This window comes from Mus caroli, unplaced genomic scaffold (assembly GCF_978045245.1).
Source record: "Mus caroli unplaced genomic scaffold, Mus_caroli_1 scaffold_14, whole genome shotgun sequence".
Lineage (NCBI taxonomy): Eukaryota > Metazoa > Chordata > Mammalia > Rodentia > Muridae > Mus > Mus caroli.
In genome coordinates this window covers 28,965,186-28,988,568 of record NW_028227269.1, presented here as the reverse complement: position 1 = coordinate 28,988,568, position 23,383 = coordinate 28,965,186, and the positions used below count along the sequence as shown (strand labels likewise).

Genomic DNA, 23,383 nt, shown 5'->3' with positions numbered 1-23,383 from the left:
TAATGACACAGCAAGGAAAGAGAATATGGCCTTGTTAGACACAGTAGCAACACTGTCCTAGAAGGAAGGAGCATTTACTGAACACCTACAATGTGGATTTTCCCATGCATCTCTTTATTGAGACTTCTGAGTTTCATCCTCTGCTATGGAACCTAGGCATTTGCCTCACCAGAGACCTAATGTGGTGCCCTTGGGCTTTTTTCCCACTGAGTCACCCCAGGCCTCTGTCTGTCTGCACACACTCAGCCCTTCCTCATTTTCACCAAGTAGCTGAAGACACCGTGCACAGAGTAGCAGGAGACTTGGGACACATTTTCTAATGGTCAGTCATTGTGATGGCTGCTGATTCAGTGGGCTCTTCCTGTGCTTTAGTGAAGCTTGGGGTCTTTTCTTGGTTCCTGGGAGGGTAGTTATAAAAGTGTGACTTTCTGGGGAGTGGCATAGACTCTGTTATTGAGATCTGCTTATGTGTATCTTTTTGTTCCAGTGTGTCCTCTGTGTCTTCTTTTTGTGCCTTGTTCTCTGCTATTTTGAGAACTGTGCGGAAGCATCCATCCCCATGGTGCCTTGTGCCTGGTGTCTAGATTCGACAGAACTCTGTGAAGAATTTGGAGCCATGATGGGTACCTGATGCTCAAGACCTCTAGTTACTCCCTCGGCCTTTCTCATCGCCCTCCAGGCTCAGGGCAACTATTAATAGGAAATATAACCAAAGTTCTGTTATTCAGAATTATAAATTCCTCTTGGGGACTTCCCCACCTTCCTGCCCTCCCTGAACATCTGATTTCTAATGTTTTCTAGCTTTGGGGGATGCAGAGAAAGAAAGATGCTTATTTTAGATATAAAAAAAAACTTTTAATTTTACATGGTCTTGGCCCTTCTCTTGTCTGTATAGAAATTTTCCCCCATAACCAATAATATTCATGAGCTGAAGGGGGGAATTGATTTTAAAAATGTGGAAGATATTTCCTTTCTCTCTAGTTAATAGCTAGAAAGCAAGAGAGAAATGACTCCTATTGACTGACCCAGTGGATAGCTGCATAGGTTGCACTGATGTTGGGAAGGACGAAGGACATAGTGGATGTCACATGTCAGGGTCTGTTCCTGTCATGTCAGAGCATACACAGGTTACTAATGCATAAGGGAATATGTTCAGAACAGGAGGAGCTGGAAGGAGACACAAAGTCTGTAGGTACATGCTGAATGCGTGAATAGCATTCATAGCCTGTGTTTACACTACATGCATGTCGACACATGCAACTGTGCTGCATCTATAGATATTTTATAGAACCTTAAAGATAATCTAATATAAAGATACTATTATAAAATAACTCAGAATAATTTATTTATTTTCTTATCATTTTATGCCTTATGAAAATATTTCTGTGTTTTTCCACTTATCCCTTTATTATGCATTCATACATTCACATGTATATGAATGTATATATGTATATGCACATATATAATGTTTTACCTTATTTAGCAAATATTTAGAAAATATATTGAGATATTTATTTTACTTTTAGTGCATTGCTATATAGTTAGGTAAAAGTGCAAGGATTTTTATCTTTCTGTTCCTAGTTGATGTGTTAGAATAGAGGCTCGTGTCTGGACACAGCACCCTAGGCCAAAACAGTTCCATGTGTAAGAAGTTTATTGGGGGAGAGAGGGGCAAGGAAGATGGTGGTGGAAAGAGAAGGGGGGAAGTGAGAGAGAAGAAGGGGGTTCCCTTTATATGCACGGATAATGACGTAACACAGGTAAAGGTAGGGTATGAGCCAAGTGGATTCTGGGAATATGGTGGCCATTGTCTTGGCAACATGTCCCACCTATGTGATGTCACAGATTTCGGAGGTCCTGATGCCAATACTAGTGTCACATGATTTGTGGCTATATGTATAAATGTGGTATCAGTCACCCTCAACTAACTATTTGTAAATGTATACATTTACTATATGAGCATACAAGTATACTTAGTATATTGAGTATACAAATACTGTTGAAAATCAAAAGCCTGTATCAACCTTATAAACACACTACCTAGAAGACCTTGTGGTTAGGTTGGTCAGTCAGTGCTGATTTCAAAGGTAGAAAAGACCAATTTTTTGATACCCATAGTTACATCTGTTGAGTAAATGACATTTGAAAATTAAAGATTTTTTTAAAAAGATTTGCATATTTCTGCAGGAATGCCATATTGAGCCATAACGTAGTGTGTTCTCCTTGACCAAGGCTCTTGGGTACAATGTCCTGGCACTGTTTTTTTGTTTGTTTTGTTTTGTTTTTTCAGGCTCTTCATTGTAATTATAACTTGCCTGGAGGCACTGAGGAGAGATCTCTGATACTTTGTAACAAATAAGGCTGAGCAGATAAAAATGCTGCTTATAACCACTTTTACACTCTAAAAATACTGTTACTGACAAAATGGCGCCTGGAGATGAGATGCTGGGATTCATGTACAGCTTCTTTCGAGCTTGCCCTGACCTCAGCACATTTACACACTCTAACATGCGGCAGACATTTTTGACTCACGTGGGTCAGGATCATCTTGACCCTGAGGAGAAGCAGGCGGTGAAGAAGCTGGTAGAGCAAAAGCTGCTGAAGATGTAGGCAGATGCTGATACCAGAGAAGGAAAGTAAACTTTATCAAAGTGAAAGAGGTCTCCTGCTCCCTGCAGTGACCCAGAGAGGTTCTGCTTTAACTCAGAATCTAGCTCTACACCATCCAGTCCAGACTGCTCAGGATCCCCAACAGAGAACAGCACAACAAAGGCATGTCCAAGGAGACCATTAAGTTGAGAGCACAGATGGACAGCTAACAGACTGGGTTGCAAAGATGGGATTGGAAGAGAGCAGTGAGGAGGAAGCAGAGGGCTCTGTCAGATCAGGTGAGGTCTGGAAGACGGAGGACACTGAGGAAGATGGTGACAAAAAGAACAGAAGGGCAGGGCTAGAAGGAAAGCTGGGCCAAGAATGAGTGAGCATCACACAAGGCAGACAGGAAGCAGCTAGGCTAGGGACAGAGGGTTAATATCCAAAATGTATAAAGAACTCAAGAAGTTAGACTCCAATAACCCAAACAACCCAATTTAAAAATGGGGTACAGAGCTAAATAGAGAATTCTCAACAAAGGAATCTCGACTGGCTATGAAACACTTAAGTGTTCAAAGTCCTTAGTCATCAGGGAAATGCAAATAAAAATGACTCTGAAATTCCATCTTATGCCCATCAGAATAGTAAAAAAAATCAAATGATAGTATATGCTGGTAAGGATGCAGAACAAGAGGAACATTCACCCATTGCTGGTGGGAGTGCAAACTTGTACAACCATTTTGGATATCAACTTGGTGGTTTCTCAGAAAACTGGGAATAGTCCTACCTCAAGACCCAGCTATACCACTTCTGGGCATATACTCAAAAGATACCTCACTATACTACCGGGACAAATGCTAAACTATGTTCATAGCAGCTGGTAACAATCTAGCTGTCCCTCAACTGAAGAACTGATACAGAAAATGTGATATATTTACACAATTGACTATTATTTAGCTATTAAAACAAAGACATCAAAAACTTTTCAGGCAAATGGATGAAACTGAGAATATCATTATGAGTAACATAACTCAGACCCAAAAGGATAAGCATGCTATATACTCATTTATAAGTGGATATTAGCCATAAAATACAGGATACTCATGTTACACACTACAGACTCAAAGAAGCTAAACAAGAAGGAAGGCCCAAGTGAGGATGCTTGAATCTCACTTAGAAGTGGGAATAAAATAGTCATAGGAGGCAAATGGAGGGAGGGAAATGGGAAGAGTAGAAGATGGGGAGAGGAATGGGATGCCTTCAGGATCAGGCCTGGGAAGAGACAGGGGAGATGGCCAGATGGCCATGAGAATGAATGAAAAATCTGCAGCTGACAGGGGTGAGGGACTGGAGGGCATCTTGAGGATATGCCTGAGATCTGGGGTAGGGAAGACTCCCAAGAATCAATGGGTATGACCTTAGCTGAAACTCACAGCAGTGGGGATATGGAGCCTGAAGAAGCCACCTCCTGTAGTCAGTCAGGAACCCAAGTGGAGTGATAGGGACACCCACAAAACTTTTGATCCCCAATTTATCCTGCATACAAGAAATGCAGGAATCAGGGATGGAGCAGAGACTGAGGGAATGGTCAAGCAATAACTGGACCATCTAGAGAGCCATCCATGGGCAAGCACCAGGCCCTGAAACTATTAATGATACTCTGTTATGCTTGCAGACAGGAGCTTGGCATGCATGTCCTCTGAGAGGATCCATCCAGCAGCTGTCTCAGACAGATGCAGAGACCTACAGCCAAACATTGGATGGAGGTTGGGGACTCTTATACAGCAGTTGGGGTGGGGAGAAGCTGAGGGCCCCAAAGAGGATAGGAATTCCTCAGGAAGACCAGCAGAATTAACTAACCTAGACCCTTGGGAGCTCTCAGAAACTGAACCATCAACCAAAGAACATACATGGTCTGGACCTAAGGCCCCTTCCCAACATATGTAGCAGATGTGCAGCTTGGTCTTCATGTGGGTCCCAAACAACTGCAGTGGGAGCTGTCTCTAAAGCTGTTGCCTATTTGTGGAATCCTTTCCCCTTACTTGGCTCCCTTGTCTGGCTTTGGTGGGAGAAGCACCTAGTCCTGCAGAGACTTGTGTGCCAGGGTGGGGGATTCACCTCTGTCAGAGGAGAAGGGGAGGGACTATGGGATAGGGACTGTGGGAGGGGATAACAAGGAGGGGGACAGCAATGGGGATGCAAAGTGAATAAAAACAAACAAACAAACCCACAATAAACCAGGCTAAAAACCAAACAAACAAAAATCAACAAAAAATATTTCTACTTATGTTTGTTTGCCTTTCTGTTACTGGGATAAAAGATGACTAAAAAAACTTGGGGAGAGAAGGGTTTAATTAATTTTATACATTATGGTCCATCACCAAGGAAAGTCAAACCAGGAATCTGGAGGCAGGAACTGAAGCAACAACCATAGAGAAATGTTGTATATTGGCTTGTTTTCCATGGTTCACACAGTCTACTGTCTTCTGTTTTGTTTTCTTTTCCAACACAGGGTTTCTCTGTGTATCTCTGGGGGTCCTGGAACTTGCTCTGTAGACCAGGCTGGCCTTGAATTGAGAGATCCATTTACCTCTGCCTCCCAAGTGCTGGTATTAAAATCATGTGTCACTGTGACTGACTCAGTGTATTATCTTAAACAACTCAGTACTATTTGTCCAAGGATAACAATGCCCAAGCAGGCTGGGCCCCTCACATTGAGGACTCATTAAGAAAATGCCCCACAGACAGGCCTACATACCAATCTGATAAAGACAAGTCCTCAGCAGAGGTTCCCTCATGATTCCCTGGTAACTCCAGTTTGTGTCAAGTTGACAAAGCCTAGTTACAATAAGGTATCAGTATAATAAAATAAAGCATGATATAAAATTTTACATGAAAAACTTTTTCTGTACAAACCATGACACATCAGACATTTTCACATGTATTTTCTCTGTTGGTCTCTGTACACACAATTTCACTCCATTTCTATCAGGTGGCAATAGAGGTCTTGTGGTGTACTGTGAGTTTTCGAAATGTTTGTCATAAGTAGTCTTTATTTTAATATATATTTTTATTTAATATTTTATTTATTTACATTTCAAATGTTATCCCCTTTCCCGATCCTCCCCCACAAGCCCCCCCATCCCATCTCCCCTCCTACTGCTTCTATGAGGGTGCTTCCCCGCCCACCCACTCCTGCCTCCTTGCCCTCACATTCCCCTACACTGGGGCATTGAACCTTCAAAGAAACAAGGGCCTCTTCTCCCATTGATGCCCAACAAGGCCATCCTCTGCTTCATATGTGACTGGAGCTATGGGTCCTCCATGTATACTTCTTGGTTGGTGGTTTAGATCCTGGGAACTCTGGTTGGGTGATATTGTTGTTCTTCCTATGGGGTTGCAAACCCCTTCGGTTCCTCCAGTCCTTTCTCTCCATAAGTAGTCTTCTGTGCTGCTGTTCCACTGTGACAGCCACAGTTTCTGACATAGTTCATGCTAAGCATGTTAACACTTGTGTGCTTGTGACCCCATGAAGCAACATTTCTTTCTTTTTTCTTTTTCTTTTTCTTTTTCTTTTTCTTTTTCTTTTTCTTTTTCTTTTTCTTTTTCTTTTTCTTTTTCTTTTTCTTTTTCTTTTCCTTTTCCTTTTCCTTTTCCTTTTCCTTTTCCTTTTCCTTTTTCTTTTTCTTTTCTTTTCTTTTCTTTTTTGAAGAGGAAAGGGTTTATTTACACTTACACTTTTTTCATTGCTGTTTATCACCAAAGGAAGTCAGGACTAGAACTCAAACAGGTGAGGAAGCAAGAGCAGATGCAGAAGCCATGGAAGGATGTTACTTCCTGGCTTACTGAACTTGAAGCAGCATTTCTTGAATCTTGAAGTCCTCTAATCCCTGTATTCCCATATGCAAAGTTGACTTTGAGCTTATCCTTTCCCAGATGACACATGTAATTAAGAACATAAATTCAGATGAACTCTGCTTTTTTTTGGAGGAATGAGATCCAGCAGAACACCCAGGGTCTCTAAGGTGGTATTTGATCCTTCTGAACTCATTCAGTGGGAGGAAGACGACATGGTCATTTATAGAATAAATAGGGAGAAAGGCATGAAGCACTGGGGCAAATTTGTGCTGCCAGTCAAGTAACTCTGTCTGAGTTCCTCAAACAGGCACCCAGATACATTTCTGTCATTTTGATGCATTAATTTGTCTCTTAACTTTTTTCATGATGCAAGATACTTACTTCCCCTTGGTTGAGCAGCTTAGACTTACCTAGTGAGTTGTATGAGACCTCTCAGGGAGTGTGCAGGAGTGGTGGAGCAGCTGGGACAGGGTCCTTCTAGCTGCTATCTGCACCCAGGAGCTAGGGCTGTTCCACAGCCCTCTGTGCACAGGTCTTGCCAGAGGAGAGCTGGTCTCCAGGGATTGCTCTGACTCCTGGGCTCAGAGGTTAGATTGCCATTTTATCTCCAGTGACTGTCTAAGGAGGGACCAGCCAGGAGTGTACAGGGTGCAGGAGTGGTGGAGCAGCTGGGACAGGGTCCTTCCAGATGCCATCTGCACCCAGGAGCTGGGGATGTTGCTCATCCCTCTGCATGGGTCCTGCCACAGGAGAGCTGCTCTCCCAGGACCACTGACACAGGCTTACAGGCCCACAGGAGGGACAAGATCAAGTCAGAGACAGCAAGACCAACTAACACCAGAGATAACCGGATGACGAAAGGCAAGCACGAGAACCTTACCAACAGAAACCAAGATACATGGCATCATCAGAACCGAGTTCTTCCACAACAGCAAGTTGCTGGATACCCCAAAACACCAGAAAAACAAGATTTGGATTTAAAATCACATCTCATGATGATGATAGTGGGCTTTAGAAAAGACATAAATAACTCCCTTAAAGAAATACAGAAGAACACAGGTAAACATAGAATCCCTTAAAGAGGAAACACAAAAATCCCTTAAAGAATTATAGGAAAACACAACTAAACAGGTGAAGGAATTGAACAAAACCATCCAGGATCTAAAAATGGAAGTAGAAAGAATAAAGAAATCACAAAGGGAGACAACTCTGGAGATAGAAACCCTAGGAAAGAAGTCAGGAGTTATAGATGCAAGCATCAGCAACAGAATACAAGAGATGGAAGAGAGAATCTCAGGGGCAAAGATACCATAGAACATATTGACACAACAATCATAGAAAATGCAAAATCCAAAATCTCCTAACCCAAAACATCCAGGAAATCTAGGACACAATGAGAAAACCAAACCTAAAGATAATAGGTATAGAAGAGAGTGAAGATTCCCAACTTAAAGGGCTATTAAATATCTTCTACAAAATTATAGAAGAAAATTTCCCTAACCTAAAGAAAGAGGTGCTCATAAACATACAAGAAGCCTACAGAACTCCAAATAGATTGGACTAGAAAAGAAATTCCTCCCATAATATAATATAATAATCAAAACACCAAATGCACAAACCAAAGAAAGAATATTAAAAGCAGTAAGGGAAAAAGGTCAAGTAACATATAAAGGCAGACCTATCAGAATTACACCAGACTTCTCCCGAGAGACTATGAAAGTCAGAAGATCCTGGGCAGATGTCATATAGACCCTAAGAGAATACAAATGCCAGCCCAGGCTACCCAGCAAAACTCTCAGTTACCATAGATAGAGAAACTAGGGTATTCCATGACAAAAACAAATTTACACAATATGTTTCCACAAATCAAGCCCTTCAAAAGATAATAAATGGAAAACTCCAACAGAAGGAGGGAAACTACAGGCTAGAAATACTAAGAAAATAATCTTTCATTAAGAAACCAAAAAGAAGGTAGCCACATAAACATAATTTCACTTCTAACAACAAAAATAACAGGAAGCAACAATTACTTTTTCTTAATATCTCTTAATATCAGTGGACTCAATTCCCCAGTGAAAAGACATAGACTAGCAGACCAGATACATAAACAAGACCCAGCATTTTGCTGCATATAGGAAACCCACCTCAGTGACAAAGACAGACACTACCTCAGAGTAAAAGGCTAGAAAACAATTTCCCAAGCAAATAGTCCCAAGAGACAAGCTGAAGTAGCCATTCTAATATTGAATAAAATCAACTTTTAAACTAAACTTATCAAAAAATATAAGGAGGGACACTTCATACTCATCAAAGGTAAAATCTACCAAGAAGAACTCTCAATTCTGAACATCTATGCTCCAAATGCAAGGACACTCACATTCATAAAAGAAACTTGGCTAAAACTCAAAGCAAACATTGCACCTCACACAATAATAGTGGGAGACTTCAACACCACACTCTCATCAATGGACAGATCATGTAAACAGAAACTAAACAGAGACACAGATTTAACAGATATGTATCCAACATTTTATCCTTGAGCAAAAGAATATACCTTCTTCTCAGCACCTCACAGTACCTTCTCTAAAATTGACCATATAATTGGTCACAAAACAGGCCTCAACAGATACAAGAAGATTGAAATCATCCCATGCATCCTTTCGGATCATCACGGACTAAGGCTGGTCTTCAATAACAATAAAAAGAATAGAAAGTCCATATACACGTGGAAGCTGAAGAATACTTTACTCAATGATAACTTGGTCAAGGAAGAAATAAAGAAAGAAATTAAAGACTTTTTGAAGAAATAAAGAAAGAAATTAAAGACTTTTTGGAGTTTAATGAAAATGAAGCCACAATATACCCAAACTTATGGGACACAATGAAAGCATTCCTAAGAGGAAAACTCATAGTTCAGAATGCTTCCGAAAAGAAACTGAAGAGAGCATACACTATCAACTTGATAACACAACTGAAAGCTCTAGAACAAAATGAAGCAAATAGACCCAAGAGGAGTAGATGGCAGGAAATAATCAAATCCAGGGCTGAAATGAACCAAGAAGAAATAAAAAGAACCATACAAAGAATCAATCAAACCAGGAGCTGGTTCTTTGAGAAAATCAACAAAATACATAATCCCTTAGCCAAACTAATCAGAGGGCATAGAAACAGTATCCAAATTAACAAAATCAGAAATGAAATGGGAGACATAACAAAAGAAACTGAGGAAATAAAAAAAAAATCAGATCCTCCTACAAAAGCCTATACTCAGCAAAACTGGAAAATCTGGATGAAATGGACAATTTTCTAGACAGATAATAGGTACGAAAGTTAAATCAGGTTCAGATAAACAATCTAAACCATCTCATAACCCCTAAAAAACCAGAAGCAGTCATTAATAGTCTTTCAACCAAAAAAAAAAAAAAAAAAAAAAAAAAAAAAGCCCAGGACTAGATGGGTTTAGTGCAGAATTCTATTATCAGACCTTCGAAGAAGACCTAATACTAATACTCTTCAAACTACTCCACAAAATAGAAACAGAAGAAACACTACCCAATTCATTCTATGAAGCCACAATTACTCTGATGCCTAAACCACATGAAGACCCAACAAAGAAAGAGAACTTCAGACCAATTTCCCTATGAATGTTGATGCAAAAATACTCAATAAAATTTTCACAAAGTGAATCCAAGAACACATCAAAATGTTCATCCATCATGATCAAGTAGGCTTCATCCCAGGGATGCAGAGATGGTTCAATATATGGAAATCCATCAATGTAATCCATTATATAAACAAACTCAAAGAAAAAACCCACATGATCATTTCATTAGATGCTAAGAAAGCATTTAACAAAATCCAACACCCATTCATGATAAAAATATTGGAAAGATTGGGAATTCAAGGCTCATACCTAAACATAGTAAAAGCAATATACAGCAAATCAGTAGCCAACATCAAACTAAATGGCGAGAAACTTGAAGCAATCACATTGAAATCAGGGACTAGACAAGGCTTGTCCACTCTCTCCCTACCTGTCCAATATAGTACTCGAAGTCCTAGCCAGAGCAATTAGACAATAAAATGTCAAAGGGATACACATTGGAAAGGAAGAAGTCAAAATATCACTATTTGCAGATGATATAATAGTATACTTAAGTGACCCAAAAATTCCACCAGAGAACTCCTAAATCTGATAAACAGCTTCAGCAAAGTAGCTGGATATAAAATTAACTAAAAAAAAAAAAAAAAAATCAGGATAAATAGGCTGAGAAAGAAATTAGGGAAACAACACCCTTCACTAGTCACAAATAATATAAAACACCTTGTTGTGACTCTAACTAAGCAAATAAAGATCTGTATGACAAGAACTTCAAGTCTCTGAAGAAAGAAATCAAAGTCGATCTCAGAAGATGGAAAGATCTTTCATGCTCATGGATTGGCAGGATTAATATAGTAAAAATGGCCATCTTGCTGAAAGCAATCTACAGATTCAATGCAATCTACATAAAAATTTCAACTCAATTCTTCATAGAGTTAGAAAGAGAAATTTCCAAATTCATCTGGAATAACAAAAAACCCAGGATAGCAAAAACTATTCTCAATGATAAAAGAACTTCTGGGAGAATCACCATCCTTGACCTCAAGCTGTACTACAGAGCAATCATGATAAAAACATCATGGTATTGGTATAGTGACAGTCAGGTAGATCAATGGGATAGAGAGGAAGACCCAGAAATGAACCCACACACATATGATCACTTGATCTTTGACAAAGGAGCTAAAACCATTCAGTGAACAGAAGATAGCATTTTCAACAGATGGTGCTGTTTCAATGATTAGCATGTAGAAGAATGCAAATTGATCCATTTTTATCTCCTTGTACAAAACTCAAGTCCAAATGGATCAAGGACCTCCACAGAAAACAGGATACACTAAATCTAATAGAAGAGAAGTGAGGAAGAGCCTTGAGCACATGGGCACAGGGGAAAATTTCCTGAACAGAACACCAATAGCTTATGCTCTAAGATCAAGAATTGGGAAATGGAACCTCACAAAATTGCAAAGATTCAGTAAGGCAAAGGACACTATTAATAGGACAAAATGGCAATCAACAGATTGAGAAAAGATCTTTACCAATCCTACATCTGATAGAGGGCTAATATTCAATATATACGAAAAACTCAAGAAGTTAGACTCCAGAGAACCAAACAACCCTGTTAAAAATGGGGTACAGAGCTAAACAAAGAATTCTCCACTGAGGAATACTGAATGACTGAGAAGCACCTAAAGAAATTTACAACATCCTTAGTCATCCGGGAAATGTAAATCAAAACAGCCCTGAGATTCCATCTCACACTAGTCAGAATGGCCAAGATAAAAAACTCATGTGAGAGCAGATGCTGGTGAAGAGGAAGACTCCTCCATTGCTGGTGGGATTGCAAGCTGGGACAACCATTCTGGAAATCAGTCTGGCGGTTCCTTAGAAGACTGGACATAGTACTTACTACCTGAGGACCTTCCTATACTACTCCTGGCCATATACGCATAAGATGTTCCAACATGTAAGAAGGACACATGTTCCACTATGTTCATAGCAGGCTTATTTATAATAGCCAGAGCTGGAAAGAACTCAGATGTCCCTCAACAGAGGAATGGATATAGAAAATGTGGTACATATACACAATGAAATACTACTCAGCTATTAAAATCAATGAATTCATGAAATTCTTAGGCAAATGGATGGATCTGGAGGATATTATCCTGAGTGAGGTTACCCATTTGGGTTTGGAATACCCAAAAGGCAATTCACATAGCACAGGAAGCTCAAGAAGAAGGAAAACCAAAATGTAGATACTTTGTTCCTTCTTAGAAGGGGGAACAAAATATCCATGGGAGGAGATACAGAAACAACATGTGGAGCAGAAACGGAAGGAAAGGCCATCCAGTGACTGTCCTACCTAGGGGTCCATCCCGTATACAGTTACCAAACCCAGACACTATTGTGGGTGCCAACAAGTGCTTGCTGACAGGAGCCTGATATAGCTGTCTCTTGTGAGGCTCTGCCAGTGCCTGGCAAATACAGTAGTGGATGCTCACAGCCATCCATTGAACAGAGCGCAGGGTCCCCAGTAGAGGAGCTAGAGAAAGGACCCAAGGAGCTGAAGCGGTTTGCAGCCCCATAGGAGGAACAACAATATGAACCAACCAGTACCCCCAGAGCTCCCAAGGACTAAACCACCAACCAAAGAGTACACATGGAGGGACCCATGGCTCCAGCCATATATGTAGCAGAGGATGACCTTATGGGACATCAATGAGATGAGAGGCCCTTGATCCTGTGAAGGCTTGATGTCACAGTGTAGAGGAATGGTAGGACAGTGAAGCAGTAGTGGGTGTGTTAGTGAGCAGGCATGGGATAGGGGAGCAAGTTATGCTAGATACTGCTTTTATCCCCAGAATATCACATTCCTGGGGAGATAGAAAGGATGAAAGAATGTCTTTCTGAAAGATTGGTGATCACAGAGGCACATCGAATGCCTCAACAATGAGCAGACATAGGCCTGGAGAGATGTCAAGTAACCCTGAGGACTGACAGAAACTTGATGAAGCCCAGTCACATTTCTTAGCAAGACACAATAGAACACCAAATGATGCATCTCACGTCATCTTTTAAGCTCAGAAGAGGGACAAACATGTGGATAGCTGTTTCACATTAATACTCTCAGAGACAGTTCTACCTTGCTGCATGGTAATTTTCATACCTGCACAAGGACATGACATTTGCCTTTGTAATTCTCTGCAGTATTTACAGAGCCATGATTGACATCTAGCATATAGTAGCTATGCAACAAACACTTTTTGATTAAACACCTAGATAACAGAGCAGTCATTTATCCCAACAAATTCTAGAATTAAACTCTTAAAGTCTAGTGGTCTTGATATATGATTGTAGCATGAGTATTTTTAAGACAGATACTTTCCTTTGTCAGCTTGGCATTAGTTTAATAAAAGGGCACTTGTGTACTTATGACCTTTCAGTTAGCATACCAGTTAGCTAATAAATAAATAAATAAATAAATAAATAAATAAATAAATAGACAAATGGATGAATAGATAAATAAATGAATAGATAGATAGATAGATAGATAGATAGATAGATAGATAGATAGATAATCTCTGAGAATACAAGGGCACAGTTTGCCTGTCTGGAAGCTGCCGCTTCCGCCGCCACCGCCGCCACCACAGCCACCGCAGCCACTGGGACTAGAGACAGAAGATAGAGTATGCTTTAGATGTCTGCTGGAGCAGAGCCGCTCTAAAGGGAAAAGTTTATGGCCAGAGAGACTGACATGAGAACCAAAGGTATTCAGGGATCACTAACATGTCAGGTCCCAAACCAAGAACCCTGCAGAGTGCTCTGTGTCCCTTGCAGGATGCTTTGTCCTCTGTAGGATGTTCTGTTCCATGAGGTAGATGTCTAGGATTTTCATTCTGGATAGTTATAGAGACATAGATAGTGTTGGCTTTGCTCCTAGGTGGAGCCTTTGTTATCAGCGGTGTTTGGTGAGTTGTCCACATGTCCGCAGTCCAAGTCTGAAATGCTTTGCAACAGTGCAACAATAGCATGCCAATTAAATCATGGGCCCAGTGCTTGGTAAGAACACCAGTACACATTACACTATTTTATACCTGTTTTCAAACAGAAAGACATACGTGCAAGAATGGCAGGTCTCTCATGAAAGACATAGAACTAGCAGGCAGCCAAGTTCTACAACTGATATTTAACTCCTAAGTATGCCAGTCCATTCATGCCATACACCTTGATAAGAACGTTATATGACAATGTATAACTTAATTCAAGATCAGAGATGTGTTATAAAAATCCTGGTGGATAGTGTACTGGCTGGTTTTGTGTGACAACTTGACACAAGCTGGAGTTATCACAGAGAAAGGAGCCTCACTTGAGGAAATGCCTCTATGAGATTCAGCTGTAAGACATTTTCTCAATTAGTGACCAAGGTGGAAGGGCCCACTGTGGATGGTGCCATCCCTGGGCTGGTGGTCCTGGGTTCTATAAGAAAGCAAGCTGAGCAAGCCAGGGGAAACAAGCCAGTAAGCAGCATCCTTCCATGGCCTCTGCATCAGCTCCTGCCTCCATGTTTCTGCCCTGTGTGAGTTCCTGTTCTGATTTCCTTTGGTGATGAACAGCAATGTAGAAGTGTAAGCTGAATAAACCCTTTCCTCCCCAACTTGCTTCTTGATCATGATGTTTGTGCAGGAATAGAAACCCTGACTAAGCTAGATAGTAACTAAGCACAATCTTGGGTCGAGTGGAGCTCCTTGTGTGTTTGGACCCAGGTTACAGGCTTGCTTTATTATTTCCTAGAGTTGTAATATTGCAGCCAATATTCCTCACTACCAATGTTTGCACAGTTGTCTTATACCTGGTCAGCTATGAGGATTTAATGGGAGAATGGCTGAATAGAAAGTACTTAGAAAATATGGAATACTGAAATGCATGGATCATATTTTTATGATTTAAATAAGACGATATTTCATTTTTTTTACATTTCAAAAATTTTCACCATTTAAAATTATCAAACAATTATGTAAAATTTAAATTGTTTTGTTGTTGGTTTTAATTGAATTATTTACTTCTTTCTTAATATGATAATGTGCAGCTTAGTAAATCATGCCAGCTTACTCCATAACCAGTACCCACACCTAAGGTCAGGTGATTAGACACTGATCTAGGTCGGGAATTATCTGAATAAAAATAAATGTCAGGTTTTTTATACAGTAAACCAGATTGTCCTGGTTTCTCTGCGATTATAAAATATTCTGACAAGGCAACTTTGGAGGAAAGAGTTTGTTCTGGGTCACAGTCTAATCCACATTGAGTCCATCATGGAGGGAAAGACAGCAACAGGCAGTAAAGGCCGGGCGATGCCTATTCTCCACCTCCTCAGAGGTCCATTAACTTTCCCAAATAGAACACCGGGGACAAAGTGTTCAGATGAAAACACCTTTGGGGTGGGGCATTTCATGTTCAAACCAGAATGCAGCTGAAATCTGGGATTGAGGCTGGCAGAAATTCTTATTATGAAGTAGTGTGTGCACACAATGGCTTTGGCTACCCGGAGCAGAAAACCACTTAAGGTGGGTTTCGTTTTGTTTACAGTGTGTATCAAAGTATGGGGGACTTTCCAGAGAGAAACATTCAACACCAAAGCACAGAAGTATAAAGATTGCAAAGACTCCCTCCAAGACTAGCTGCACACACCTCCTTACAGTCTCCTTCCCTCTTTCCCCGTTCTGTTCTCTGTTGAGCTGTGAGTATCAATTTATGATGAAGAGAGCCTATTTTTACTACTGGGATATTTGGAATATTGTTATCGAATAATGTAAGTATACACACAAAAATTCGTGAAATAGCCAACACTACAGTAGCAGTGGCCTAGCCAGCCAAAGATGAACCTGGTATTGCCATGAAACAGAGGCCTCAAGATGCCAAATGCAACAAATCAGGTTGGGTTCCTTGGGCTGGTTCTAGCTGAGAATCTTGAGAGACCCTCAAGGAGTATGAGTGGAAATCTTGGGGAGGGCACTGAGGAGGGCTGGGAAACTTGGCGAGGTATACTTACTTGGCTACCTTGGAGGGTATTATGGGTAGCTTGGGAGCGTATTGGTCAGGTACCTTTGGAAGGTAATGGTCAGAAATCGTAGACAAGCAGTGGTCAGAAGTCTTGGGAGGGTCTTGGGTACCCTGAAGAGTACCGGTTGGAAAATTACAGGGTATTACTGCTCAGTGACTGATAGGAGGCTAGTCAGGCGGCTGTTGACTGCTTATCAATGTCAAATTGTTGGCAAACGACTCTGATAAGAAACTAGGGTAGCAGCATAAGAATTTCTGTGGTAGTTTGAATTAGAATGGTCCCCATATGTTTGAATGCTGGGTCTTCAGTTAATGGAACAGCTCAAGAAGAATCAGGAGGGGTGACCTTGTTGGAGTAGACATGGCCGTGTAGGAGGAGTGTCACCAGGCTTTGAGGCCCAGAGTCTTTCTCTTTCTGCCTGCCTGCAGTCAGGATGTAAAGCTCTCAGCTCTATCTCCAACACCATGCCTGCCTGCCATCATGCTCCCTGTGATGATGATAATGGTCTGACCCTCTGAATCTGTAAGTAAGCCCACAATTAAATTCTGTCTTTCATAAGAGTTGTCTTGGTCATGCTCTCCCTTCACCGAAATAGAACAGTACTAAGAATCTATTTTTATACAAATATTTATATATGTATACACACACATACACAAGGGAGATTCTTTTTTAAAATGAAAATATAATTAGATCACTTCCTTCCTCCAACACCTCACATTCCTCCTCTCATTACGACTCCTCAAATTCCTGGCCTCCTCTTCTTTGTAATATAGGTGCATATAAACATCTAAATACAACCCAATGAATCCATTCAGCTTTGCTTGCATATATATAATTTCAGGGATGGACAGTTGGTATTGCTTAGCTAATTATGGGGCACCTCCCTGGGAGGAGGATACTCCTGCTCTTGGCATCTATACTGGCTGTTTTGTGTCAACTTGACACAGCTGGAATTATCACAGAGAAAGGAGCTTCAGTTGAGGAGATGCCTCCATGAGATCCAACTGTAAAGCATTTTCTCAATTAGTGATCAATTGTGGGTGGGACCATCTCTGGGCTGGTAGACTTGGGTTCTATAAGAGAGCAAACTGAGCAAGCCAGGGGAAGCAAGCCAGTAAGGAACATCCCTCCATGGCCTCTGCATCAGCTCCTGCTTCTTGACTTGTTTAAGTTCCAGTCCTGACTTCCTTTGGTGATGAACAGCAGCATGGAAGTGTAAACCGAATAAACCCTTTCCTCCCCAACTTGCTTCTTGGTCATGATGTTTGTGCAGGAATAGAAACCCTGACTAAGACAACATCCGAAGGCATAAAGTCTTAAATCTGTGTATTTAACCCATTTTCACTTCTGAACTCTTTTTTTTTTTTTTTTTGGTTTTTCGAGCACTTCTGAACTCTTAAGAGAATTTTATGTACAATGCTCACTATTGTGATAGTCTGGTGGGCTAACAGTGTTTTATTTGCCTGATTCTTTTTGTAATGAATCAATGTCAACTCTCTCTTAGGATCAGCTACCATTCATTCTGTTAGTTATGTGTCATTGTATACTACTGGGGTCTCTTCCATGTTAAAATAGGATATTTTCATTGTTTATTTTCTCATTCTGTCTTTAAACATCTTTTATAATTATCATGTTGACTTGCACAAAATAATTTCTTCAGACCTAAATCTGACATGAAAGTAAGGCAGACACCAAGTTTGAATCCTAATTATTATAGTATCCACCTATAAGTGTCACACTTAGAAATGATCAATTTTCTTGTTTATAGGCTTATAGCATTTTCATCATAATTTAATCCTTTTGCAAGTCATTTCAACTTAAATTATTCCAATTCAACTCAATGAAAGCATGAAGAAAATTGTAAACAATTAAATGTAGAAGGAAGGAAGAAAGGGAATTTGGAGGGAGGATGGGAGGGAGGAGGGAGAATTTGCTCTGTCAGAGGAATGCTTTATATCTAGTAGAATATTCATCATTTCAGAAGGATTTTCCACCAAGACTGTGCCTGGGAAGGTGAGTAATAACCCAGTGGTACAAAGGCAACCGGGTCAAAACTAGGCAGCACCTTCCTCAGACTCCCTGGAAACCAAGTCTGTGAGCAGCCCAGGATTCCTCTTATCTTCCCACTACAAGCCCAACAATGTTTAAAAGTGGCATTTAGCATGAGACTCCTGGACGAAAAATAACTCTCAGTGTGTCTTAGTGTCTTTTCTATTGATGTGATTAAACACCACGACTGAAAGCAATTTGAGGAGAAAGCGTTTATTTTGGTTTATAGCTTACATTATGAAGGGAAGTCAGGACAGGAACTCAAGACAGGAACCTGGAAGCAGGAACTGGAGCAGAGATCGCACGAGAAGCTACTGATTGGCTTGTTCCGATTGCTGGCTCAGTCTACTTCTTATACCACCTAGGACCACTGCCCAGGGTGGCAGCACACGCCGTGGTAGGCCAGGCCCGCCCACATCAATCATTAATCAAGAAAATGCCCCCAGAGTCTTGCATACAGGCCAGTCTGGTGGGGGTTGCTGTCTTAGTTGGGGGTTTCTTCTTTCCAAATGACTCTAGCTTGTGTCAAGTGGCCAAAACCCAAATCAAAACAAAAACAAACTAAGAAAAAAAAAAAAAGCAAAATAAAACTAACCAGAACACAGGGTCTTCAATTTACCTTTTATCTTGTTCTTATTTTACCCACAAATAATTCTATTTTCTGTGTGTCCTTTTTTTGCGTTACAGCTAACAATATGACCTCTTCTGAAGCAGAAATTACAGGATATTTTCCAGATACTAGACTTTAGGGTTTGAAGCCAGGGCCTTTCCCTGAGAAACCCAAAGCCTCCAGAATTCTAATCTGATATTTCAGGCTTCATTCCAGTGACAGCTGTCCTGCCTGACACTTTTACATGGGACCACCACCAGCAGCACGTGTTTATGTTCTACAAGGAAAAGCAGCTATTTAGATAGGCCTCTGTGGCAGGGCTGGCTCTGCACAGACCCAGGGGAATGGATGTCTGTAGGACATACAATGGATGATACCCAGGTGATCTGGGTCTTGATCCTGGTCTCTGCTTCCACCTGGGCCTTCTGGGAGAAGGAAGCAACAGCACCTTAGAGGTTAAGGCATCACTATTTCTACAGAGCAACACCCTTCGAAAGAGCAACAACTTAGGGCCTGCAGAGCTAATGTACCTTCTCGGTGTGATAGAGCCACATCCTGTGGGTTGACAGAACTGTATTTAGCCAGCTACTGCTGTTGTTCTCTGGTGATCTGGCCTTTGCCAGCTTGCATACCCTCAGTAGCAAAGCAATGGGCACCACACTGCCACCATCCTTGGCTATCTATGTAGCCAGTGAGGCTGCTGCTCCCAGGACAGTGACTCTGCCTTCATCCACCCCTCTCCCAGGATCACAGCAGTAACAATAGGTCTAGGTTTGTTCATGAGGGCTTGTCAAACAGACCTCTATGTTTAAAGAACTTTTCTTATTAACAAATGATGTCTCTTGAACAGACTGGCCAGATGCAGCCCTATGATCAGTTTGAATATATGGTTTCCTTCTTAATGTATATAACCACAGGCTTTTCCACCCACACCCCAGGCTCTGAAATAACGACTCTGAGATGTAATTATATATGAGTAAATGTCTTAGTCATAAGCTTGGGCTTGTTCCCAAACTAGCTCATAACTTAACTAACCCATCTATTCTATTCTATGAGTACCACATGCCTGGTTACCTCTTTTCAGTTTCATCCATCTGTCTCCTCAGAGACTGGGGTCAATCTTAGGGTCCTCTCTCTCTACTGGATTCCCCACCTCCTATTTCTTGCCTCAGCTTATTGGCTAATCATCTTTTTATTGACAGGTTCTGCTTTCATACAGTACACAAGAGATTCTCCCTACAAATAGATACTCAAAAAGTGTAATTAAATGACACATGATTTTATACTCTGATTGTTTTATTTTCAGTAATATAAAATATCTTTGCAAATTATAAATGAATCCCCAAATTTAACAGATACACTTTGGTGTGGTTATCACTAAGCCAATGACTGTACAAACCTCACTGAGCTCATTTAATAACCAGGTTCCTAAGGCAGCTCCCAGAACTACTGAGCTGAGCTTCAGAAAGTCTGTCTGGACTGCATTCGTCACCTAATCCTTGGAAGAAAGAGTTTTATTTCCAGACTGTCTAATATAAAGTCAACAGTTTTCAAACGTAATATAAGCTATTTTAAAATTTATTGTTGCATACAGTTGGGTAATGAATACCTTTGGCACTAAAGTGAATAGTCTATACAATTCTTGAGGTTTTAGACCAATTAGAGTTTGTTCATGCTTTTCAAATACTAAGCATAAAAATCAAACAAGCTTTAATGAGATTACAGCAAAAGCTTTCAAAGTTACATAGTTCTACTTACTGATTTTGCCAGCAGGATTTATCCTGAAAATTTATTCATTCCTTCCTATGAGTGTAAGCATGGAAGTTGGCCCCAGACTCTGTACCCGTCCCAGAGCCTCTGCCAGTGCCAACGCTGGCACTTGCCCACTGGGCCTCTACTTGGGATGCCCATGGTGACTCAGGGAACTGTTGTGACACCAATGTGAAGGCATTGCTCATTTTCACATGAGTTCAGAACTCTGAGCCTACATGGACATCTTTTTCCCCACATAAGAAATTTCTTCTTCTAGTCCTGTTTCTGACTGGAGCTGTGCACAGATGTCGCTCTGCTCCCTCAAAATGAATCCTCTCTTGGTTTTTAATCACCAACTACACAGCAAATGGCTCCAGATTTTAATAGTGACTTCAGATCTTTCCGCTTTATTACAGACCCACTTGGATGAGTCTGGTGGGATCCCTAAAATTAACATGGTGAAAAAGGATAATCACATCTTTTGCCCTTTTTCTGCCTTAACCAAGCCTATCCTACCTCTCCATAGTTTATTCTATGGAGCACAAACCTTATTTGCTGGGAAGATCCTGCTTTCTCTACTTCCATCTGCTCGTGCTCACAGTCAACTTATTGATAGCCTTTCTTTATTCTGAAACCATTCTATTAACAATATGAACCTCTAAGACCTCTAACTGGGTGGGTCACATTCACAGCCTTTGCCTCTCAGTGCCTATCTATGGTTCTGCAAGGCCAGTCCCTGCAGAGAATACAGATACACAGAATGGAAACCTCGTCCATGGCTCTCTGCAATCCTAGGTGCAACCAGCCAGCCTTCTGCCTTCATGGCCTTGCTAGGTTCAACACTCACTGTTTCTTCTACTTACAAAATCTTTTCATAGATCCAGTGGATTCTAATTTTGCATTCTTTCTTTTTTTTCTCCCAAATTTTATTAGATATTTTCTTCATTTACATTTCCAATGCTATCCCAAAAGTCCCCTATACCCTTCCCTCCCCCTGCCCTGCTCCCCAACCTACCCACTCCCATTTCTTGGCCCTGGTGTTCCCCTGTACTGGGGCATATAAGGTTTGCAAGACCAAGGGGCCTCTCTTCCCAATGATGGCCGACTAGGCCATCTTCTGCTACATATGAAGCTAGAGACATAAGCTCTGGGGGTACTAATTAGTTCATATTGTTGTTCCACCTATAGGGTTGCAGACCCCTTCAGCTCCTTGGGTACTTTCTCTAGCTCCTCCATTGGGGGCCCTGTGTTCCATCCAATAGATGACTGTGAGTACCCATTTCTGTATTTGCCAGGCACTGGCATAGCCTCACACGAGACAGCTATATCAGGGTCCTTTCAGCAAAACCATGCTGGCATATGCAATAGTGTCTGCATTTGGTGCCTGATTATGGAATAGTTTTGTTCAATTCCATCACCTGTTTGGTATTGTTTTCCTGTAACTCTCTAAGGGATTTTTGTGTTTCCTCTTTAAGGGCTTCTGTTTACCTGTGTTTTCCTGTATTTCCTTCTTAAAGTCCTCCATCATCATCATGAGAAGTGACTTTAGATCCATATCTTGATTTTCTGGTGTGGTGGTTTATCCAGGACTTGCTATGGTGGGAGAGTTTGGTTCTGATGATGCCAAGTAACCTTGGCTTCTGTTACTTCTGTTCTTACGCTTGCCTCCTGCCATCTGATTATCTTAAGTGCTTGCTGCCCTCAATATATCTGGTTTGAGCCTGTCCTTCCTATAATCTCAGTTGATTCAGAACTCCTCAGAGTCCAGCTTTCTCTGTGATCCTTTGATTGTGGGCTCCTGTGAACCTGAGATTCTGTGTGTGTCAGAGTTCTTGGCAGTCAAGTTTCCTCTGAGACCCTGAAATACTGGTGTGACCCAGCTCCTGTTATCCTGGGACCCTGTTATCTTAAGATCCTGGGCGTGTTACAGTGCCTGGAAGTGATGTCTCCTTTGAGGACAGTGGACAAGGTAAGCCAGTACGGATCAAAAGAAACCCAAGCCTCTGGTCAGGAAGGGCTCCTGTGTCCTTGTTCCTGCTGTCACAGGCCCGTCACAATTGGATTGGAACTGGTGTTGTGTTCCACTCACCTGTGATCCTAAGATCGCGTGGAGAGTCCTCTGGGGACTGTGGGGAAGTCCGCCGATTCTGCACCCAAGGTGACCCTCAACCGGTGCTGGTGTCATCCGGAAGGGACTTGTGCCCCTGGTCAGGACAGTTTTCTGCTTCCCTACTGCTCTCTCTGGTGAGAAGTCTGGTGTAATATAAAATGTCTTTGCAAATTATAAACGAATCCCCAAATATAACAGCCTCAACTCCTTGGCATGACCCCTTCAGTCCTGAGCTGTCAACTGCATCTGGAGCTGCACCTTCCTCAATGGCCTTCCATGGCCTCTCACAGTGCTGAGCCTCAGATGCTCTGCATGATCCCTTCATGCCTTCAAAACCAGTAGCACCTTGGTGAATCTTACACGTTACCAAGTAGAGCTGCAGCATGAGGTACAGCCTTGTCTATATCTAGAACAGAGCTTCTTTGTGCTCTCAGAAAAGACTTCCCAGAAGATTTCACCTTAGTGATGCTGGTCTCTTCTGTTTGTTTGTTTGTTTGTTTGTTTTTGTTTTTTGGAGAGCTGATTTCTTCTTTTTTTTTTCTCATTTTTTTATTAGATATTTTCTTCATTTACATTTCAAATGCTATCCCAAAAGTCCCCTATACTCTCCCCCTGCCCTGCTCCCCAGCCCACCCACTCCCACTTCCTGACCCTGGCATTCTTCTGTACTGGGGCATAGATTCTTCGCAAGACCAAGGGCCTCTCCTCCCATTGATGGCCGACTAGGCCATACTCTGCTACATATACAACTAG

At 41.3% G+C, this 23,383-nt stretch overlaps 1 pseudogene; it reads left to right on the top strand.

Annotated features, from left to right (window-relative positions):
• The first annotated feature begins 2,424 nt into the window (after positions 1–2,424).
• Positions 2,425–4,295, top strand: LOC147001212 (HIRA-interacting protein 3-like; annotated as a pseudogene).
• Positions 4,296–23,383: the final 19,088 nt, after the last annotated feature.